This window comes from Pseudopipra pipra, chromosome 1, assembly GCF_036250125.1.
Source record: "Pseudopipra pipra isolate bDixPip1 chromosome 1, bDixPip1.hap1, whole genome shotgun sequence".
In the NCBI taxonomy this organism is placed as follows: Eukaryota; Metazoa; Chordata; class Aves; order Passeriformes; family Pipridae; genus Pseudopipra; species Pseudopipra pipra.
Window position 1 is genome coordinate 86888396 of NC_087549.1, and position 24268 is coordinate 86912663.

The following is a 24268-nucleotide window of genomic DNA, read 5'->3' on the forward strand; positions in this document are numbered from 1 at the left end:
AGTTTACTCTAATTGAAGGGAGGAACATAAATGTCTTAGCATGCCTCAGACAGATTCAGACAAATTTTTATTTAAATTTGTCCTTGTCTGCTGTTCTCAAGTAAGGAGACACCCATTATTTGGGTGTCAGATGCCTGGGCCAGCAGGTCTCTTGTTTCAGGTCTGAGGGGCTCATTTCCCACCCTGCCTGGACATATGATAGCAAAAAGGCTGCAAGATCATCTTTTTCCATTACATCAGGAGAAAACACAGGCTACCTCAGACTTCATGGCATCTGAAATTCAGACCAGTGCAGTAGATCTGTTTCCTGGGACACATTGTGTGCAGTCAAACCTCAAGATGATCAAGCTGTCAGGAGGAATCAATAGTGACTGAAACAAATGGTTGCTGTGACTGTTGCAACATGATTGCTTTCAGTACTGTTTTACTGCCTTATTTTGATGATGAATTAGGCCTAGGATGCTTAGGGGTAAATAAAGAATAATGGAATAAAGTGTGACTGTATGACTGTAAATCTACCTCAGAATATGCAGTGTCTGAAAGGTTAATATAATATGTAATAGTTGATAGAAATGCTGACAGCTGCCATATTAAAGTGGTTTTTAAGAGATAGCTGCAAACTTACTTATCTTGCAAACCAAAAAATCTGATTTCTTTCTTTTGACTTTAAGGCAATTAAAATTAATGTATTTGAAGAGGCAAAATCTGTGCTGTTGGGGTTTTGTTATGGGAATCCTGTAACCTTTAAATCGATTTAATAGTGGTATCCAAGCAACATATATATTGCATGCTTATGTTTAGGGAGTCTGGTTCATCAGGGATACCTTAAATCGCAGGGATTGCCAGCCTTTTTTTTTGGTTCTTTTTTTGGCACTGGTGGTAGTGCCCACAGCATCTTCCAGCTGTTAGCAAAGCTGTTACATATGTGCAGGTAGAACTTTTTCGTTACCTTGGCAGTATTTCTCGTCTGCTTTGAAGTAGCTTGCTGGAATTTGAAAATACTGTTTTCTAATGTGTACTCTGAACATTTCGATTTCAACATTAAAAGAAAAAAATATCTTCCACCTTTGTTATTTAGTGCTTTTACTCAGAATTGAACAAAACGTCCAGTAAAGGATTAGTTGTTAGAGAAGGGAAGATGATTCTACAGTTACTAAGCTTCCAAATTGTGTCTGAAGGCACACCCTTTACCCAAGCCTGTGAAGTGTATAATTTTTTTTTAATGGAGATTTTTGTCAGAGATTTTTTTCTTTTGTCAGGAAAAAAACCTCATTATTCCCCAAACCAGTAGCATGGTTATCCTTTTGATATTACTTCTCAATGACTCTGCAAACTGGTACGTTCCTACACACGTGATGCACACAATTTCATGCCTGCATGCATTTGAATGATAGAGATCCTGAAGGGAATGAGAACTTACTTTGGGAAGTGGTTCTTAGAAATATCTGGACACGTGGCTTACAACATTATGTGGGACCTGTTTATTTTGCCTCCTCTACAAGCAGAAAGCCTTTGGCTTTCCTGAGTACTTTTTTTAAGCTTTTAATAGATATGCTTTAAAACAGATTTGGTTTGTATGGACATGTTCAATACTGACGGTACTGGTGCAGCCAAATCTGACATGCAAGAACTCAGCTGATTAAATGAACAGATGCTTTTCAGATGGAGACAGACTGTTCTAAACTCTGCTCTGGCTCTTTTCAACAAGTGAGTGAAAGAGGAAATGAACATTTTTACTGAACAAGTAGTTAGCTTTTAATGTAAATTGTTATTATTCTGCAATACTACTGCTGCTTCATCATCTGTCAGTAGGTCTTTTGGGGGCCAGATCTCTTCAGTCTCCGTAGTGCTGCTTAAGTCAATGTGGCTGCTCTGCACAGTTCTTTTACACAAATAAATGAGAAGATGCAAGAGGAGAAGATGTGTGTGATTGTTTTGTCAAACAAAGACCGATCCCCTTCATTTCTTTCCTTCCTCTTGTCCTTATTGTACTAAAATTTATTTAAAGAATTGGCAAAAGAAGGCTTTTCGTCAAACTTTAAACTATTAAATTGTTATGCAGTTTTTACATGAATTCACTGGGCAGAGAGAAAAAAAAATCTGTATGTCACTTAAGGGAAAAAAATGGTAGGAAGACAATTTCTTCTTTCTAAAGAGGAAACCCCTATGCGACATTAGAATCATTACACAAAGCGTCAGGTTTCATCCAGGAGTATCCATTGCTCCACAGAGTCTGCCTTTGAAAGGGGAAATGGATTAGGAGATCTGTTAAAAGTCTGTTTCACTTTAGGTTGCTGTAGTCATGAATTGATATTCCATGGCAGGTGAAGACAACTTTTCCCATTTTCTGCAAACTCTGTTTTAGGGACTTTGAGTAGGGACAATTATTTTGCACGTTGGTATCATCCTAATGTGCAGAGGAAATTGAGTTTCAGTTTTACTTAAAATTTTAAGAAAATCTATTTCAGGTTAAAATTTTGTTCCTCCCCCCTCACCCTTTGCTGTTGACATGAAACTCTTTCTTTGCAGCAAATCATGTGGTTTAAGTTGTTGTGCAACATGGCATTTGAGGATGGGAATGATTAATAATTTTCACTGGGTTATGCACATGCCTACACCTCCAGAAAAGGACTTGATGAAGTGTGATGGATCAGACAGTACTTGGCTAGCTTCAGGTTTGTCTTTGAGCTTGTATTCCAGTAGAATCAAGCAAAAGTCTAGTTGAAAGTCCAGTAATTAAAATACAGTCGAAAGACTGAGATGACAGGACTTTGGGGTAAGTCTTAAGTTCTTTGGAGTTTCATAAAGTTTACAAATTGTACTGCTCAAAGCCTCATTTTACTTGACTACATAGTTAGCTTCATTTTTACCCAGTGTTGGTAACCTCTGGAAGCACAAGTGAATGCCTTGTGCATTGAGATGCTGAGCAGAGCTGAGTGAGTTTATAATTTTAATGGGAAGAGTGAAAAGCAGGCAGAGTCTAAGCTGATGCCAAGACAGATTTGGCAGGGGAAGAAGGGAATGGTTGATTATCAAATGGAAATTCAGGAAGACTTTAGACCCTGTGTGACCTGTTAACAAATGTCCCAGCATTACATATGTAATTAGAATTTTAGTCAGCAGAATAGTGATGGCCTGTGTCATAAGGTATAAAAGTTTTACCATCACTTCTATATGGTAGTTTGTATAACAACTGTTGTTGCTTGTGAGTCACAAGTGGTAATCTTAAGATCATATCAGTAAAATTTTTATGCTATACACTCTCCATTGAGTTTGATATACAGTACACCAAAAATATTTTACAGAAAAGAAGTTTATTTATTGACAGTTTAGAAGGTTTTACAATTTTATTGTAGGTAGTTTTCATTTCTCTCATCTGTAAATCTACTCTTTAGTTATTTCATTGCTGTATATAGTCAAGAAAGGAAGATATTTCAATACACATATAAGAAGCCTGTAAGAATTACTTGCAGTAAAATTCAGTACCTAAACAAAGTGCACCCAAGATTTAGTACCTTGAAACTTTACAGGAAATAAAAAACATGTGCTCTCCAGTGGATGAAAGCTGATAATCCACCTTTTCCCGTATGAAAAATATGGGAATTTTAAAATCCCATGAGTCATGATTTAAAGCAGGATTGTGATTATAATATTATGTTGCGTGTCTTGCTCCTAAAGTCAGAATAATTCTGGAAGAGGAAAGCCTTATTAAAAAAAAAAAAAGGAGGACTGGCTGTCTGGTCAAGATATTTACATAATATGATTAATTTATTTATGCCTGTGTGGAATGAAATTTATTTGAAGTAGTTTGAATATCTAGGAGGATTTGGAAGTATTATAGGTTTAATTGGTTTTGCAAGAGTCATACCCTACATACTTTGTAGAATAAAGAAGTTCCAGAAAGATGGATAAACAGGACTTTCAGAAACTCATGTTACATGAAGTACGTAGCAGATCTCACCTGAATTTACCTAAAGGAGAAGTCACACGTACCCTTTAGATCGATATTTGAGTGGGAAATTAGTTTAAAAATATGAAGAGCGTTGTCAGTTACTGTATTTTCTCTTTGTCTAAGCATTATAGTAGGTTTCCTGGATGACTTATTTGGTGTCATTTTAGCCAGTTGAGCATTAGTAAAGTTTAAAAAGTATGAAACTGTAGGGGTTATTCAAAGCAGGATTTATGGTCTAGAATCTACTCATCCAACTTGATTATACCCTGATTTCTGTTCAGTGTTTCCTTTGACTGACTAGATGTTGCATACCTGTGAGTAAGCTCTGCTTAGGGACAGAAGTGGAAGTGAGGCCTGATGAGACTGTGCCTCAGGACTACAAAACTGCCACGAGGTCTGTAAGGGCAGGGAGAAAGAGAGATGTGATTTTTACTTGTTACATTAGGTGGAGAGCTTCATTGGGCTGTCAGATCTCTGAAGACAGTACATCTCCATTGTGCTAAGGCTGTGGTTAGCATGCTGTGCTCAATGCCCCATTCTTTCTTTACAAGGATGTTGTTGCATCTCTTTTTTCTACATAGTGTATCCACAGTGTTTTCTGGTCTGCTGTCTGGTGGGACTGGGTTACACCTTACTGCTAATACGTTTGAGTTGACTATCAGTGATTTCCGTGTTCTGCTTTTTTGTTTGGTTGGGGGGTTTTTTTGGTTATTTTTGTTTGATTGGTTATTTGTTTGGTTGTTCTTTTGTTGTCCCAAGTTAAATCTATGTTTTGTGTTCAGGGCTACTCGGAAAATACCCCCTTTGGAGACCTATTCTTGAGTCTTTAATTTGCTGGAAGCAGAGCATAGAATCGCACAATGGTTTAGGTTGGAAGGGACCTTAAAGATTAACTAGTTCTTTGGGCAGCCTGTTCTAGTGCCTCACCACCCTCACAGTAAAAGATTTCTTCCTAATATCTAATTTAAGCCTACCCCTTTTCAGTTTAAAGCCGTTACCCCTTGTCCTCCTATCACTACATGCCCTTGTGAAAAATCCCTCTCCAGCTTTCTTGCAGGCCCCCTTTAAGAGCCTTGTCTTCTCCAGGCTGAACAGCCTCAACTCTCTCAGCCTGTCTTTTTTTAGGAGAGGTGCTCCAGCCCTTGGATCATTTCTGTGGCCGTACTCTGGACTTGGCTCAACAGGTCCATGTCTTTCTTGTGTTGAGGACCCCCGAGCTGAACATAGCAACACAGGATGCATTTTTCTGGCTAGAGTAGACTTGCCACTGAGAAGAATGACCTCAAATGAAAGCTTTTTTAGGGAGAGATTTTTTTTGTTTGCCTGCTTGTTTTATTGCACTTCTTGCCTGAGTGTGTTGGGAACCTTACCTGATGAAGATGGATGCGTTAGAACCTCAGAATGATGGAATGGTGTAAGGAAGAAGAATGTGAACTGAGGAATCTGCTTTAGCAGTAAAGAAGCAATTTGCTTGCCAAGTGACTGCTTTTCTATCATTGGTACATGGAATTTAAAAAGAGACTATTTTGATTCATAGAACTGATAGAGGGAAGGAGAGAAAGGAGTTGTCTTCTATTCTGAACATTTCTGTGATGGATTCCCTTCATCTTATATTTGTGTTTCTGATGGAAAGATCAATGGTAAGTCTACAAGGAGAAGGAACAAAAGCATGCTAGAAGGCATACTGGAAATGTTTTTGATGGGGTGATGACCTCATTTTTAGTTTCCACTTAGCTGGCCTCTTTCAAGGAATGGTTTCGTGTGCTAACATATATGTATTTGATCATCAAGTCTGTCTTGGAGCTCTCTGTCCTGCAAAATGCATTAAATAACTCATATGGGATTTTGCAGGATTGGTGTTTTAAAATTTCTTCTGTGTCTGGTTTGTTTATTGAAGAAAACAAAGATTAAAAAAAGTTGATTTCAAGCTGCTTTGTAAGAGGGTCAGGCTGTTTCCTCTCACAATTAAACTTAGTTTTCCTGCTGTCCTGTTCTTTCTGTAATTACGCCTCTAAGATGCCCTTTGCAGACTTATTCAAACAGCCCTCCATCTTTTCTTTTGTGACAGCATGGGTCTACTTGAAACGGCCTTTTTCAGGGAAACAGATCCACTATCCTGTTCTTTGTCTTGCCTTCACCTTCTCTACCCTTATTGGCGAGATGCTATATTAGTATTTTTGCTCCTAGTGTAGCAGATTCTGTGATTATGTAGAAGTGCACCCTGAAACGTTCTCTTTGCTGGGAGAACCACTCTCCCAGCATTGAGACCACTCTGTGATGTGCAATGCAGTAAGAAGCTTTCTACTTTGGGAATTGCATTTTTAGGTTTTTTAGTTGTCCTACTTAAAATTCATCTTCAGATGACTCTATATGTACTTTAAATGCATAAAAACATTAAATGCATTGGCACATACTGTGTATCTGACATCTTACATGACTTTTTCATGGTTGTGAGCATTTTTCACTAGGAGGCAACTGTTACTCAAGTGACATATTGTTAAAAAAAAGTTTTTGCTAAATGCCACAGAACAGATAGAAGAAAAACAACTTCTTTTTTCCTCTGCTTCTGCCAGTATCCACCTGTATTACCACCTTCTTTTACCCTGAAATAAAACAGTATTGACAGTGAAGCATCATTTCTGAATCACTGGGGTGCAAGCATCAGATATAACTAGTTAGGAGCCCTTGCTGTTCGTATTTTATAGTAATGGACAGAAGTAAAAACTTTTTTTTTCAAGTCCTTCAAGCAAGAAAGTCCCAGGCATCATACAGGTTCATGTTGTGCTTAATGTGTAATCTCACTGTTGTCAGGAGTGTAGCCAAGATGAAATGTAAGTAAAGAAAAACATTGGGATATGAGGAGGAGATGACCTTCCCAAAGTATTGTATGTTTCAGTAATATCAGTTGAAATATTGAATCTTGAGTACTGTATTCAGTTTCAGTCCCCTTATTCTCTAAAAAGAGAGATCGAACAGAAAGTAGTAGAAGTTACTCAAGAACTCAAGTGCCCAAGTGATAGAAGTGGTGACTTCTGTATGAAGGAATACTAAAAAAAAAAAAAATAATTAAAAAATCACAATACATACAAGTGCAGTTTGAAGAATGGAGTAAAAATAGTATCTTGTCAGCTCAGTTTGTTTCCACAGATGTTTCTGGTGTCATTCCCTAATTTCAGTGGGAGTTTTTACCTAGATCATCTAGAAATCTTAAACATGAGTAGGATGAAGTTATGAAGGGAAAATCCTAATCCAAATGAATTTTTCTGCCTATCCTATGCCATGAAACAAGATGAATGGACTAACTGAAATACAACCATGATACATTTTAAGTAAATCAGGTAGCGTTGTTCCAACACACAACTAGCAGGTGGTGTCTGTTTGGACAACCACTGCAGTTTGTCTACCATCATATTTCTTGCTATACAAAAAATTGCTGAGAAATTTTGTTGTAGTAGAAAAGGAACATTGTTGTGTTGTGTTTTGTTTACTGATAGTACACAGCTAACTGACTGTCAGTGAGCACTCAAACTTTGTTGTTTAAAATTGCTGTGAATATTTGTACTTCTGCCAGTTAATCCAAGAGTAGGAATGCCAATGAGGGGAATAAAATATGGAAAATAATGCTGTGTTTTATATAGCAACTGCCATAATCTAGAATGTTAAAGCACTTACTAAATAGATGCCGAGATGGATAAAATATGACAGTGCCTGTAAGCAAATACATCACCTGCTAAGCTTTCAGCGATATAACTGCCATAAAGCCATAAGCACCATTAAAGCTGCTACTAAAAGAAAGACTTGGCTAGACCTCTAAGGAATAAGCCCCTATTATGTGTTTCATTAGAAAATTTGTGACAATGATCATAGAGATTATAACAAACCAAAACAAGACTGGAAAGACTGTAAGATACTGACTAGTCTATTCTTTAGCCCCCATAGCAGGCTGAATTTTACACCTTTTTTTTTTTTTTAGCACAGCTATTTAGAAATTTGCATGAAATAATAAAACTACAATGGGGTCTGCATAAGCATTTTCTTACAATATGTCACGGAATTTGTAGAAAGACTTCTCCTTATAACTGAAATACAAATTTTTCTAACTTTGGTTTTGGTAGGTGAATTGCTGTATGTCCTAGCCAGGGTACGGTAGAGGCAAGTTTATTCCATAGAGAAGTCAACTTTCTATCAGATCTGATGATGATGGATGGAGCATTAATTTGTTCCTTCTTTAGGCTAAATGGTCCTAGTATATTCCACCTTTCTACATAATTCCTTCTTTGAGACTTGTGGTAATTTCTCTTACTGTCATTGGTCTCTTCAAATTGCTTCACATTTTTTATAAATGTTATGCCAAAATTTTGACTCATTTGTTCCTTCCTGCTAAACAGTAGGACAGGAGTGCTTCCTATTTTATGTAGTATATATTCCTGTTTATACTCCTGTATGATGGCTTTTTGTTTTTTTAAATCACATTTTGAACTTATGTTGAGCTCATGGTTTATTACAACCCTTGATTCTCCTCTGAAGAAGCTGCTGTCTAGCAGCGTATTTGCTGTGCTGCAGGTGTGCAACTGACTGCCAAAATACAGAAACTTGCACTTACTGTGACGAATCCTTCTGTTACTTTTCTGACCAATTCTCTAGTCTGACAGAATAATTTCGAGTTCCAGCCCTGTTATCAGCATACCTGCAGTGTCCTCTGCTCAGTTGTGTAGGCTGCTAATGAAAACACTCCCTGAAATTAGACCAATTAGATCCTTGCAAAAACCCACTCGGTACACCTTCTTGGTTTTGATAGTGAGATAGTAACAATTTTTGGGGTCACAGAATCAACAAATTTTGCCTTCATTCACTAGAAATTTCATGTAGAAAATGCCTGCTTATTAGAAAGCATATGTGAGGGAGTCATCTGCCTTTCCTTTGGTAATACAATCTGGAAAAAGGGAAATTAGGTATCTTGTGGTTTCAGGCATGGGCTGTCTTTTACCCACTATTTCTCAGTGGGATAGAATAAAGGTTGAAATTTTGAATGATCTGCTGGTGCATAAGACAGAAGTAGGACTAGTTATTCATATGTGCAAAGTAGGACTTGATTGTTGAGAAATGATCTCATAGCATAGAAAATAAAAGGTGGAGGTGCTTGTTTGCACACTAGTAGCTGCCAATAGTTGGATGATGACAGCAGGATATTCTGAGGCTGTTTTAGTAGCTTTGATAGTTGGGCTTATGTTTTGGACTCCTGTAATTAATTACTGTGTACTTGTAACAATGCAGGTCACAGTTGCTAGAGAAGAGGCAAATATGAAAGTTCCTTTCAAATATCAAAAAATAGTCTTTTGTTTCAGAACTTAACCTTTCACTTTTTCACTGGTGAATACTTTGTGTCATGGAATATATATGTATGATTTATTTGACATTTGTATCTATAGAAAGAAATATGGCAGGGGCTAAATTGTGTGTCATGAAGCATTATTTGACATACTGAAAAATACACAGAATTCAATGTTGGGGGTTTTTTTTGTGTGTGTGGAGAGAGACAGCCAAACACAGCAGCATGACTATAGCTGGATATAAAGTCATCAGTATTCTTACTGTAGTGTTTTAGTGGTGATGTCTTGTTTGCCTGTGGAATTGAAACAAACACTGATTAAGACGAATCCAAGTCTGCTGATATTTACACTAATTGCCCACAGGTTGCTCATGATAAAGTTGTGATTTTTGAGTGAAATGGTAGAAGTCAGCATGGCAGTTGTACTGACTGCACTAAATTTGATGCTCGTGGAATTTAAGCTGAAGAAAGTGTGGATACCGTTAGGATGGAATAATTATTTGAACAATTGAATGCAAGACATTCATGTGAAGATGTAATGTTATTTACACAAAATATCTTTGAGCGTACCTGGTATGTCAGAAGGCTGTGTTCTAAAGTTCTCAGATTTGAGTTCAGGCCTTAAGGTGCAAATTCCTGCTGTGTGAGGTACATCTAGTGCAGGATTCAGGCATCAGAACTGTACATGATTTTATAGTTTTCTTTATAAGGCTTACCTGGCAATGAGTTGGGTGCCACCCTTCTGCAAAGTGGTGAATTTCAGCTTGAAGTGTGAATATGTCATTTTCAGACATACCAAAAGATACTTTTTTATCATTTATTTCCCAATTTACAGCAAACTTAGAAAAAGGGCAACAGAAAGTGCCTCAGGTTAAAAGACCAGTGAAATTTAGCTCTTCTTTTTCTGATGAAACATTTTGCTTTACCCACTTTACATGGTATCAAATTTAACATAATAACAGAGAAGTAGTTTGAAAGTGTAAGACAGTAAAAGACCTTTCCCTAGTTTTCTACTTTGCTGTGAGAAGAATTTAAGGGAAAAATGTTTAATTTAGCGCTTTATAGTTATTTTATTTTAAATTCATGTAGTGCTAAAGAAGACTGAATGCCCACAACAGGCCTATGACAGCAATGATAATGCAGGAAACTACATTTCCCCTGCTTCTGTCTTAATTAAACAGCATCAACCTGGAAGCAAGAGGTTGTAATTTGTTATTTTTTTATATATTTTCTGTCTCCCTGTACCCAGTATTGGATCTTCTGCTGTAATTATGAACAGAGGTGCTGACTGTAATGATGTATTTTATACATGATTTTGCAATAGTCTGTGATTGAAGGTCCCTTCACTGGATGTAATTCTTCTTTAACTGATGTTGAAATGTTAACATCATGCCATGGTTGCTTTCCTTTCCTTTGAGCTGTATTTCTTGGTAGCTCTATAGTAATAAGTAAATAGGAATTGAAAAGACAGACTTCAGTTTCATTCAGCTTAAATTCAAGTCTTCACATCTCTTTGGTAAACTTGCAGTAAACTCACTCATTTTTTTTTTTTCCAAATAACATGCCTTAAAAAAACAAAGTTCATTTTTTGTGGCATTGCTCTTCAGCTTTGCAGAAAATTTAAACATTCCTATCCAGTCTATTGATCCTTATTTATCAACTCTGTGGTGTCAAGGAGTGAACTACACACTGAAAGCAATCAGCAACTGTTTGAGTCGATCTAATTATTCTACTCTGTCTCCCAGCAGATGACAGAGAGAAGAACTGGAAAAAGAGAGTTTTCAGCCCAGACACCAGTGAGTGCATTGGAATGGCAGAAAATTAAATGCCATAAAGGCCCAGGGTAGCAGCTTTAACTGTTAGAATTAAAAAAAACTTCATCCTGAGACTTTTCATCCTTGGCTTAGTTACCTGATAGATTTTATGGAAATATTTCTCAACAAAGTTTAGTTGTTCTACCGTGTCTAAGTAAATGTCAAAGGCAGCAGTTGGGCATTCAGGGTTTTATGGTGGGTTGACAGAAAATAATTGTTATTAAAAAGTCCCAAACAACATACACCAATACCCCTTCCCCTGTCCCAAACCCCAAACAACAAAAAAACGATGTCAAATAATTTAGACTGAATAATAAAGGATCTGATAATTTAAGAATGTTTTTCAGCCCTTATGTTATTCACTGAAATAATGTTTTAGCTTCATGTGAGTAATTTTTTTTTAAATAGTATTTGGTGTTCAGTCTGGCTTTAGCTAAGAACAGACCCCAAAACAGCTTTAGAAATGTCTGGGCTGTCATGTGGTTGGAACAGAGCAGAGTCCTGCAACATCATCCAGCTGAGCACACATCTTGTTGTGGCTGGAGGGTGGTGAGGGTATGTAAACAACTGGAAATGTTTAGTTGTAATTTACAAATATTAAATTGCAACGTGCAGGTTTATTTTAGAGGCACAGAAGTTAGATGTCTACAATTATGCATTGAAATCTTTACCGTTTTGATTACTTGTTTTTGACTAAATTGGGAGTTCACATTTGGGCATTCAGTAGATTTGTAGAAAGTCAGGTTCATCAGACATGATGAATATGATTTTGTCTACTCAGCCTCAAAAGTAAAGTCCAATATTCATATTTTAATGTTGCTTAGAAAATGAGATGATATACTATGCTAGGCAAGATTTGGTTGTATCAAATAACAAACTGGACAAATTTCCTGTAATTTTTTTGGTTCTTTGAGTATACATAGAGTAGCAGCATGAAAATAAAATTAGTATTTTTTAAAGACCCAATAAGGTAATAACTACAGAGAAAAAAAAAAACGAAATATAACCAGTCAATCCCTATGTTGGTTACATGATAGCTTATATTTGGGAAATTGAACCGGTGAACTAACAGGTACAGATAATAAAACAAGTCTAAACCATCATTTTTATTTAATAGGTCTGGACAGTGGTCCCTGGAACTCCAGGAATTTAATATAACAGGTTCGTAATGAAAAAATGTTAGTACACATCATAAATCTGTGGCTGTCTGAGTTAGATGTTGTATAGATGCTGGTTATGTTTTCCTTTGCTGAGTAAGAACTGATTGCCCTTACCTGTAGCTCATTATAGCAGTAGTCTCTTAGTTTTTATGTCTGCAAGGGAGAGGGACTGTGGCCATGCCTTTAATCTTAAACTAACTCATTGTGACCTTCCAGGTCCTGTGTAGTTGATTCTGGCGTCAGCAAGTCACTGTCTCCTGCCTTATTGCACATTTGAGACCTGCATCTCTGTTCAATAATGATTTGGTTTCAAAGCAAATTATAATGCTTTTAAATTAGACTGTCAATTTGCTTTCTGTGTGCCTACTGGTAATGGTAAAGATTATAATGTAGGATTATTTAGCACTAGTATGTGGTATCTGTCACTACTGACCTCACATTTCTTTCTGATTGCCTATACTGGTGCCACCAGGCATGACAATTTTCCTTTCTAGGTACTGTATCTTCGTATTTCATCTCTAGTCTGCCTTTCATCAATGACTACTACAGTGGTAGCAACACATGGTGTAGGAGACATCTTCTTTGCTGTTTCATGACACTGGTTAGATTTGCTTTCTTTTTCCTTTTCTACCAAGTTGTCATGGGCTTTTTTTGAGCTCTGCTGAGCTCTTGGACCTTGGTTCTGCAAAACTCTTCAGCAAATGCTCACTGCTATACCAGGCCGGCACCAGGTGCTTTGGCCCCAGCAAAGCCAAATCATAAGGCTGATGACATTCTGTGGCTTTTGTCTAGGTTTTCACTGGTAAATATGATTTAAAAACTCTTATCTTAATCTTATCTGCTTTAGATCTCATTATGTATTGTGTTTGTTTGAATCTCAGATGACTCTTAGTTCTGACAACTGATACAGGAGAGACAGCCCACCATGTAATACTCTTTTCCCTGGCTGGACTGGCAGGCTGACATGATTCACTCTGCATAATCTGAGGCAAGAGCAGCAGCACAGTTAGATGCAATGTGAAACTTTCTCAAAAGAGGCACCTAACAAACAGAGTTTGGTGGATGACAAGTTGACCATGAGCCAGCAGTGTGCTCTTGCAGCCAGGAGGGTCAGTGGTCTCCTGGGGTGCCTCAGGAAGAGTGTGGCCAGCAGGTCGAGGGAGGTGATGCTGCCCCTCTACTTGGCCCTAGTGAGGACACATCTGGAGTGCTGTGTCCAGTTCTGGGCTCCTCAGTACAAGAACAACAAGGAGCTACTGGAGAGGGTCCACTGAAGGGCCACAAAAATGATGAGGAGTCTGGAGCATCTCTCTTATGAGGAGAGACTGCGGGAGCTGGGCCTGATTAGTCTGGAGAAGACTGAGAGGGGATCTCATCACTGCATGTAAATATCTCAAAAGTTGGTGCTGAGAGGATGTTGCTAGACTCTTTTTGGTGGTGCCCAGCGACAGAACGAGGAGTAATGACCATAAACTAAAACACAAGAAGTTCCACCTCAACATGAGGAAGAACTTTACGTTGAGGGTGGCAGAGCACTGGAAGAGGCTGCCCAGGAAGGTTGTGAAGTCTCCCTGTCTGGAGACATTCCAAAGCCACCTGAATGCATTCCTGTATAACCTGCTCTAGGTGATCCTGCCTTGGCAGAGGTGTTGGTCTAGGGGATCTCCAGAGGTCCCTTCCAACCCTAACTGTTCTGTAATTCTGTGATATAATTTCCTCATTGAAGTAAATGCTGTCTTTGGTTCTGGTAAATGTGGTGAGCAGAGGTGAAATCCTATTTAGAAGAAGACAATTTGTGAATGCCATGTTGGATTGCAGGCCAACCCTGCTATAGGCCAGGTCCAGTAGCAATAGTCTGTCCCATGCTGCTTCACCCAGTTTGTTGCTTTCTTCTCTCATATCCCTGTTTGCCTTAATAATGCTTCATTTATATACCTTCCCATCTTCCCTAAATGTCTTCTGCCTCTCCAGTTGATCTTTCCTGGTCATGCTAAATACGTAATTGTAATTACAATGTCATTGAAGTTTGAGCTGCAATACAGACAGAGCAGTGACTCTGTAATTCTTGCTCAGGGGAATGTAGGTTTGAGCCTTAAAGTTCTGCACATTCAGGGAGAAGGTTGTTTCAGTGGTAATAACTCAGTATTTCTGAACTATTCAGCTTGGTTCCTAAAAAGCAGTTTTGGCAAGCTGCTTTCAGAACGTTTTGATTCTATTCACAGTAGCCATTATACATGCTAAAATGTTGATAAAATGATATTGCAAACAACAAAAAAATTCTGAACATGGAGAAAAATGACAATGTAATCAAAACAACTTGGAAAAAAACCACACCAACGTATTCAAGTACAGTGCTTTTGACTTGGGAGCTGCCGGACTAATGGATATAAATAATGCAATGCTTTTCCCATGAGGGTATTGTAGAGCTTAATTGGTTAATGGCTGAAAAGCACTTTGAAATCCAATGTAGAGATATGGTTTGGAAGAGCAGAGTGCTGCTTAATGAAAGTATAAATGCTTCTGCATAACACTGTTCTGGATATATGTCAGTGTGTCCAATTGGTGTCAGTGGTGATTGAATCCACGGATCACATTGTTGGACATATTTAACATTTGGCAAAGTGACTATGGCTATGTTTTGGTAAACCATCATACATTATTACTTTGCTTTATTTGCTAATAGGACCATCTTCTTTTTAACGAAAATTTTAGATTACTTTTTAATATACGATGATGCTTTGCATGCTTTTCAAATTTGCTTACAGTAAAAATTAGTGATGTCCCTTTAAAAACTAACCCTTCAAATTTATTATATAAAGAATGCTATATAAAATTATAGTATGCCTGGCCCTAAAACATACTTATATTAAAATTATATGAAAATTTATGAATAAATATAAAACATGGAGTCTGATGGAAACTTTTTTAATCCTTTTGTTTTGCAAGTTTTTGTTATGAAGAAATGAGACTTGGAAATTCAGAGAACTGATTTAGATCTTTAGTCTGTTTAGGGAGTATAGATTTTAACATGTGATTTGACAGAGTGGTCAAATTTTGTCTTTGTTTTTCTTCACAATGATTTGTGAGGAAACCTCAAGAAGAGTGTATGTGTTTGGTCTTGTGTATCTTTATCTTTGTTGGTTTTGGTTTATTTGATTTGTTGGAATTGGGGGTTTTTTTTCATTTGTTTATGTGAATTTTCAATAATTAAGTGACTTCTGTGTTGCCACCTTTTAGCTCCCATATTACATGATAAGCAATTTATTTGCAAAGAGCATCACTAGAATAAATGTCTTGAATGAATCAAGATTTTAAAACATGAATTCTAGACTTTGAGCAGCTCACAGTCCCTTTCAGAAGTTAGTATCTGTTATTACTAATTCTGAATCCGATGAATTTTTATATTTAAATATTCCCATTCATTAACGTATTGTTTTCTTCCAAAGCTTATGAGTATGGACAAGCAAATGAAAGTGATTTTTTTTTTTCCTTCCCCTTTTCTCTTTTAAGTGCTTAGTTTGTACTGCCCTAGCTTGGTATCTTATTATTAGCCTCTTTGTGTGGCTGCCAAGGTTTATTGCATAATTTTCTTGACAAATGGCTTAGTCATTAATATTTCAGCTCTGTTCCTACCAGCCTCAGAGAAGTGGTATGCCCCAGGCAGGTAAATGTAGTGCCTTCCTTAGAAGCCTTCTAATCTTTTCCTTAAATGCTTTGTCAGAGCCCATAACAGATAAATGAAGATGCAGTTCAAACTAGGGATGACTTATTTGTACACACATGACCATACATTTTCTAAGTAGGAGGTCTTGGACTGCAGTGGAGTTTCCACTGCAAGCATCTGCATATTCTATTCTTCATCCCTACTGAAATCTGTGAGACTTATTGATTCTGAAGTAAAATCCATAGAGATATTTGTGTCTGTCTTTCTTTTTTTGTTGAAATATGCTGTTGAAAAATGCATAGTCCTGATAAAGGCTCTGTCTGTTCACACTTTCATTATTTCTATAACAGAGACTGCTGAGTCAGAGTTTGAGTTGAGATCAAGTTCACATCACAGCTAGGTCTGAGGTGTGGAACTCTGGTGATATTTTGGCTCAAGATCATAGCAAATTTGTGAAACTGATCTCTTTAAAGGTTGATGTGACAGAAAATTGATGTGACAGAAAACTTACAATACTCCTGCTGCTATTTAGGGATGAAACATCATAAAAAAGGCTTGTTCGATTTAAATATTGATTGCATACATATTATAACCATGAAATAACTCCCTGATCTAAAATATTAATTATATTTTTTATTTCATAATAATACTTAAATTATTCTTTTAAACTACAGTGAGTTGGCTAAGGTATTACTAAGGAGGGCATCTGGAGATCTGTGGTAAGTCATGGATTTCCCTAGTTCTCCTGAAGAACGGACGGAGAATCATTACTGCAGGGAAACAGCAGGTAAAGCTGAAGACTTTTTCTCGTTTGTGGATGAACTGAGTGATTCATGTTAGCTGCCTCCTCTGGCACAACGTGTCTCAATCATTCTGTTTTCTTACTATTGAGTGGACTGGGTTTGTTTCTGAGGCATCAGAAACTTGGGTTGTTGGGCATGTTGAATATTTTGCAGCTGAAGTTTAAATGTAGCCCATTGGGTAGCATGTGCATTGTATCTGGGTGTGTAAGATGTTACTGAGTTTCTTTCTGCCATTTCCCTGGAGGAGGCAGGCAATCATTATTTGATTGGTGAATGACACCTTCTGAGTTGAAGGATATCTTCTTTGTCTGCCACAGGCACCTCCAAAGGGCTGGGCTGCTGTTGCCATTGCTGGGAAGGATCCAGCCCTTCTGGTGGCTGTGCTTGAGTGGTTGAGCCATTCTGCCTGCAATTGTAGAACTAAAGCATATACTTATAGCTTTATACTTTTCTGCAGTGTATTGCAGTGTGCTGCTTCACCCCACAGAGATCACCAACATGTGGTAACACACCCAGAGGTGACTTTTCTATGTGAGAAGCAGGGCTGAGGTTCAGGAGGTTCTGCTGTTTAAGGGATGCAGTGTGCACCACACATATGGCCCCCCAGACTGCAGAGTTTTTGTTTTATGGTGTAGTATTTTGCATTACCATAATAGAAATTATTAAGGCTTGAAATTAATTACTTAAACTTCCTTGGCTATCCTTTGCACTGTTACCGAGTCTACAGATCCAATTCTTGGTATTTAATAACTGACTTCATAAAAGTTATTGCTCTCTCCTCTTGTTAAGGCAGGATAAGGTCTCTATTGTTCAGTTATGCCCAAATAGTGTAGTTAATCCATGAGAACTAAGAAAGTACACCACTACACATAAATACAGCTAATATTTAATTTCTAAACAAATTTATTTGTACTCAGATGAAATTCTGTAGGAGTAAAATTCTTGTTGGAATATGCCTCTGTAGAAAAATACAGATAATTGAGTTGCAGATATTGAAGATAAAAAGAAGACAGAAGAGGTAGTGGTCAAATCTCGACTACAGTGAGGATTTTATAGGTATTTGAAAGTCTGTCCCTTTCATCTGACAGTTATTTACAATATGTCTTCTAACGCAGAAAGCTGTTTGGCAACATTTTCAAGGTATTGGAAAAAGAATATTCCCTCAGCAGCCAAAGGTAGTGTTTTTTCAGATTGCATTCCATGAGAAATGGATATATTTAAAAGCAGGAGACACATTTGAGAATATTTAAGAATGATGTGTGCATTGCCTTTTCACAGTCTGTAATTTGTAATATAATATATTCAAAATGTGTTTGGATAATGATGATTTTCCCTTAAAATATGGAATTGACTATTAGCTGTTTTGTGTCCTTGTGGAGAAAGGGGAGAGCCCAGGTATGTCAGCAGGAGCTCAGGTTCACAGCTGCTTTATTTTCAGTAGTATTTTGTGCATTAGTCATAGATGGCACACTATTGAAAGCTATCACAAAAGGGCCTTATTGCCATTTCTTCAGTAAATGACAGAGTCTGTTTTAATTTGTGCAAAAATAAATCAAGAAATAATTGATGTGTAAATGAGAGAAAAACAGATATTGTTTCTGAGCAGGGGTGATTTTCCTTAATTTAATCTACTGTCATGCATATATATAATATTTTTTTCAACGATAATGAAATCACTGTATTTCCTCTGAATTTGCTTGATTTGCTTTTATTCATCTGTTTTTTTTCAGTCTAACTGAAAATAGTATGGTTAGACGGTTCACCTTAAACTGAATTTTGCATATTAGGGAGTTTGGTGTCTTTCCATCCCCCCAGACATCTGAATTTGTTAACTTCTATTGTCAATTATGCTGTATACTTTTCTCTTTTGAAAAATTGTATACTGTCTGACTAGCAATTTGATGTACCTGATTAGCTTGCTGATCACAAATTCCAGTGTGTGGATATTCTACTTCTGAACTGCTTAAACCACATTCACTGTAGGTTGTCTTGAAACCTGATTATGGCAGTCTTTGAAACAGTCTAATACCAGCTTGACAGCACAGCTACAGAGTTTGCAAGTGTTCTGGCTACTGAAGTGCATTTTTCTTGTCTTGAATCATATATCTGGAAGCATTATCCTTTTAGTAAGTGGGAAACTTATGAATAAATCTGAACAATCCTGGAGTGACACTGTTTATCAGGGGAACTAGAGCCTTTGGGAGACCGCATGGGGAACTGAAACTTGTTGCAGTGGGATTACATTTGTCATCATTTGCAATATCTAACCTGAAACTGAATGGTGAGTGGAATCAAGGGATGATTCAAAAAGTTTTAAAAACTGGTGCTTGCCTAGACGTGTGTTTCTTTCTCCAAAGACTTGCTGCTCACTATGACTGACTTAGCCATTCTTGCAGTCCTAAAGAATGGTAAAGGTGTTTGAAGGTGGGCCTCAGAAGTAAGGACCACATTTTCTGTGCTTGCCTTCAGGTGCTCATGTATGTAAGACAGACCATGAAATGCTGGCTTTTATTCAGACAATAGGCATCTTCTGGATTAGTGTAAAAGGAGCATGGTTGCTAATACCTTTTATCATATTTAAGAAGTTCTTATATGTAGCACTGAGAGAAAGCAGGGTCATGCCTTATCCCAGAAAGGTTTTTTTAGTTTTCTTTCTTGATATTGCAAGCTGCAAAATGTTGCCGAAGGTGACATCATGATTAATGTATCACCATTACAGTGCAGTCAGCCAGCCAACTTATGAAACATTTTTGCTTCAGTTAAGAGAAATAACAAAATAAAAAAAGTAAGTTATTCTCTATGTTTCATGGAACTTGCTGACAGATTATTAACTAGATGAGCTCCAAGTATATGAAAAAATTAAGAGCCAAATAGTTGAAGGCTATGTTATCTTGCCAATGCTTGGTAGTGCTTGCAGCATTTTATTCGGTTGGTTGTTCAGCCGTCATCAGGGGGATCTAATAATGTTCTGCCCTGGGAAGGTCAGGTTCTACAATGCATCCATTCTAAGTTAACTGTAAGACTATTTCAGAGGTCTGTGTGTGTTACATAAATTCAGCATGCTTGGTAACACTGAAAGTCTGTTCTAGTGTGCAACAGTATATCAGCATTTTAAAATGAGCAAGAAAAAAATCTGAGCTTGTTATTAGTATTGCATGCAAAATAATTTATGTTATATCCTATGCTATATAGATATGGTCATGGCAATACAATGATATTTGCTGCTGTAAGCCTGCATAGTTTTCAAAACTAAAATTCAATGCTTAGCTAAATTGCTAAGCAGACTGGTAAATGTCCAATTTTAGCAGCCTAACATATGTTTATAGTTTTTGTTTTAACATATGCTATGTTGGTTGAACTCCCCTCCCCACACATACGGTAGATAAAAGCTGTCACATCACAAAATGGTGGCAGCCCAACTTTTCTAACATTTTCCATGGCACTTCAGAGTCTTGCATTAATTAGCTATTCTTGGATAGGAGACAGACTCTCATCTTCATAGAATTTTGGTTTCAAACCCGTCATGTACTTGAGTTTATGTATGCAGTAGCCCATCTGTGTTTCTGCAGCCATAAGCTGTAAAAAGCACAGGGCATAGAGAAAAGCAGTCAGCAAGAGTGAGGCTGCCCTTGGCTCATGGACAATAATACCTAGCAAATGATCATGAAAGCAGCCCCATTTGGTTCACTGTGGCTCTAGTTTGCTCAAACAGGAGCGTTCTTTCTCTTCCACTTCTCTGTGAGAGGTGAGTGAATAAAACAACGCTGGTGCACAGCCCTTATTCTTTTCATTCTGAGCTGCTAAACTACCCCTCTTTTGTCCTCCTTTTCCAAGACAATTTCACCAAGTCTGTGATTCTTTCCTAAACCGCAGTTGAGTTGAGGGGAATTGTGACAAATACCACTGCAGCTGTGATAATGCTGTCTTAATCCTTGCTGCACTGTGACATGGAAACCTGGATTTAAACATGAAAGGACATGCTGTAACAGTACAGCAGTATGATCCCTTATCACATCAAACTGCCTTTTGCATGTGCTCCAAAATCATGATATTTTTTGTCTGATGTACTTTGTGTGCCATTTCCCTGTTGTTAAGTTCTTGACTGTGGTGTGCTCCAGCATGTGTACTAACTGCTGAACCGCTGCATGGGGGTGGTTGGTTTTCTGTGGGGGATGAAGGAGCCTTGTCCATCAAGTGAAACTGCTGTAGATATGTCACAGGGTCTGTGGTAGAGGACTGACATTGGCAAGTGCGGTCACATCTGTGCTTGGTCTATGCACAGCATGGACAGAGTTGTTCTGATTCCTTCATCCCTGGGTGGCATGGGTGCTACCTCATGCCCCCTGGTCTGCCTTGAAGCTGCTCTAAAGCTTATACCCATGTGCAGGCATAGTTCCAAATGTATTGCCGCAACGTAATGTATGATATCATCCCTCTCAAAGCTCTGAGTTCCTGCACTTGTATTACACATCTCAGTATGGAGATTGAGGGACTTGAGGCCCATGGAGCTTCAGATGAGCTGCTGAGGGACCCTGGAATGTGTTGGTGGCAGTGGCTGGGTAAGTATCTGTGTAATAGGAAATCATGGGCCTGGTGCTTGCATGTCCACCTGCAGTGCTTTGAGAAGCCCCACCAGGGGCTGCTGGCAGGGCAGCCTGCTTCCAAAGCCCTGCCTCAGCTCCCAGCTGTGAGTTGGAGCCACTGTCAGGCTCCGAATGTGCGACCCACTGGTAATGCTGGTGGAGTGCTTTACCATCCTTGGATTGTAGATGCTAGTGGTGGTTGATCAATGTTTATTTCCCATTTATGTACTTGTTTTCAGCTACAGGACCTGCAGCTGCTGTTTGGCTCACTGTGCTTGTTAGCTAGCTGGCAGTCCTTTCTGTGGGATTCAGGTTTTGTCAGTGTGCACAGAAACCAGTTTTGTTTCACTGCCAAATAATAAGCATGGTGGAAATAAAGAAAGAAAATTATAAACTGGTTTTTTGTAGATGTTTAGGTAACTGTAGACAGAAATAAATAGACTTAAATAACTGTCTATTTGTTATTAAGTGAACATAAGTAATTAATGTGTTCTTAACTCTGGGTATGTATTGGTATGAGAAAGATAAAAAGATTCTTTATTTTCCAGTATTGGTCTCCACCTTGGTAAACATTATTTTGATTTGAATATTTTGTGTACGGTGTATAGAGTGTAAACATGTTTTCTTTTCTTTCTTCTCTGTGACTTCTCTCCCCAAATGTAAGTTATGACCAGCTGAGTTGGACTAAATTCAATACCATCTTTCTGTAAAGATCCTGGAAAAAGAGTACATGGGTCTGTGGTGAGAGAGGGAAGCAGCAGAGTGTTGGTGAAGGACTTCAGTGTTGCTGGTGCTCTCTATGATACCATGTCAGTGGCTCCTTTAGTGCATGTTTGCTGTTGTTTGCAGTACTTGGGCGTTGGATAACTCATCAGAAAAGATTAGATAACTGTAACTTTTTTTCCTTACTACTCACAGTAGATTTTGCTTCAGATTGGAATAATAGTACAGGTAATAATGCCATTTAACTATCTAAGGCACAAGCATAATGTTAGGATGAAAACTCTGATACAACTTCTTCTGTAGGTTTTTCTCCCGTACAGGTTTGTGAGGAGTATATTTCACTTGCTCAGAAAAATTAGTGTTTCTGAACTATCAGGAACTGATACCAAAATGTTGCTCATTACAAATACTGAAATATCAGATAGGCCCTTAGAGATGTATACATTAGAGTCTCCCTGATAAATAATGAGTCTTAAAATAAACAGATGAACAAATAAAAATCCCCCCTCCCCAACACTTATGGATCACGTTCTAATTTCTCTTTCCATAGATTTATAATCATGAGAACTCTTTCTGTGAAAGTTCAACTTCTCATATGGTTGTCTGATTCTCAGAGGAATGATACTTAGGAAACCAGCAAACATCACGAGAATTACAATAAAGTCACGAGAGTTTTTTGTACATTACAGTTATGTGTAAGTTTTGAATTGAATTTTTTAGAAAAATAAATGTATGGGCAGATGGTGATATTTACTTAAGGGAAGCTGAATTCATTATCTGACTAGAACTGGATATTTCAAGCAGCTGTTTAAAAATGAGAATTTTCGTTCCATGAAGGAGAACGTATGTTTCGGAAAAATGGAGCCTCTTCTCAGAATGTAAGACTGTCCCTTGTTTAGCCTGTGTCAGAGAGGTTTCTGTGTCTGTGTGAATTCATTTATGGGTGAACTTTCTCAGTAATGGTCAATAACTAATTTGGTGAAATAGTTTTGTAAACTCTTAACTGGCACCCTGCCAAAGGCAGTCCGTCTTAAAGGTTTCAAAACTAGATAAAAGTTGCAACTGCTCTTTACTTCTGAAGATTTTCGACCAGAAAAAGGATTAAACCAAATATTATGCTGCCTGCCAAATTTAATTTCTGTCTACCTGACTTGCCTTTATTTTAATTGATTGAGATGCAATTACTGCATGAAACAGACCCATAGAGAACATCTAGGCATAAGACAGAAGAAAGGAGGCCAAATGTGAACATACCCATTGTCTTTACAGTTTTGGTTTTTTGTGACTATATTCTGCTATGTGTTTATTCTATTCGCATACATATTTTAAAGCACGACAATATGAAAAATAATCTTAACTTGCTTGTTCTTTATTTACATTTGTTTCTCTTATGTTCCTGTGGAAAGTAAGCCAGATTGTAATCCTAGCATAAAGATGGAAAGGCATCTCTTGAAAAGTGTGCTGTATTCATTGTTAATGTCTTGTCTTCCCCCAGTTCTTTAAGATGACTTTCACAGAAAACTCTTTCACCCAGGAAACCTGTGGCCCTCTATTTCTTGGTTCATAGGGAAATACAAACCAGTTTGTTTGGAGCAGATGTCTTTACCTAGTGACTTAACTTCTAATACCTCTGTTTTCCCAATCTGTAATAAGGAAATCGTAATGCTTTAATTATTTTACTGGAATTTATGCTAATATTTCTGAAGCTCAACTATAGATTTTCAAGAAATTTTGCATTTCAAAGTAATTCGGAGTGACTGAAAGGTTCATCATCCTCAAAACTTCTTGGTTTTGTAAGTCTCTCTTTGAATGCTGCAGAGTAATGCAGCTGTGTATGCATGAAACACAAAGCCTGTTTGTAAACAGGGAGGATGTGTAAAGATGGCCCTTTGATAGGAAATGAGTACTTCAGTCCAGACAACTTTAAGAATCTCATCACCTCATTTGCCTTCCTGATATCTGACAACCTTGTCTGCCCAGTACAGCAGTGGAAGCTGTAAAAATAGCCTTCCTGGCAACATGTGGAAAAAGGGATTTTGTGCTTGCCCCAAAATGCTAACACTGGTTCTGACTATATGGGGCCTTTATTGAGAATCTCGTGCAATACTCATATGTGAACTTAATGTTCTGTTTATATATAAATAAATGGCTTGTGGTCTAACCATCTGTTTGTTTGTTTTTTTTTTTTTCAAAGTGGTTCAGTAGTTTGAAAGGTTAAACTGGTTTCGTTTGGTGTTAAG

The 24268-nt window shown here is 37.7% G+C and overlaps 1 protein-coding gene across 9 annotated transcripts in view; it reads left to right on the top strand.

Annotated features, from left to right (window-relative positions):
• Nucleotides 1–24268, top strand: part of FARS2 (phenylalanyl-tRNA synthetase 2, mitochondrial) — a 240492-nt gene that overhangs the window by 32189 nt on the left and 184035 nt on the right. The window contains exons 1-2 of one of the 9 annotated variants that reach the window (XM_064663588.1): nucleotides 16594–16706; nucleotides 21165–21281. The exons of 7 other annotated variants lie outside the window; for them this stretch is intronic. The gene's annotated coding sequence lies outside the window, so the exon portion shown is untranslated. Of the gene's footprint in view, nucleotides 1–16593; nucleotides 16707–21164; nucleotides 21282–22577; nucleotides 22724–24268 lie in introns of those variants that run through there. One more of the 9 variants, XM_064663614.1, reaches the window with a different exon arrangement.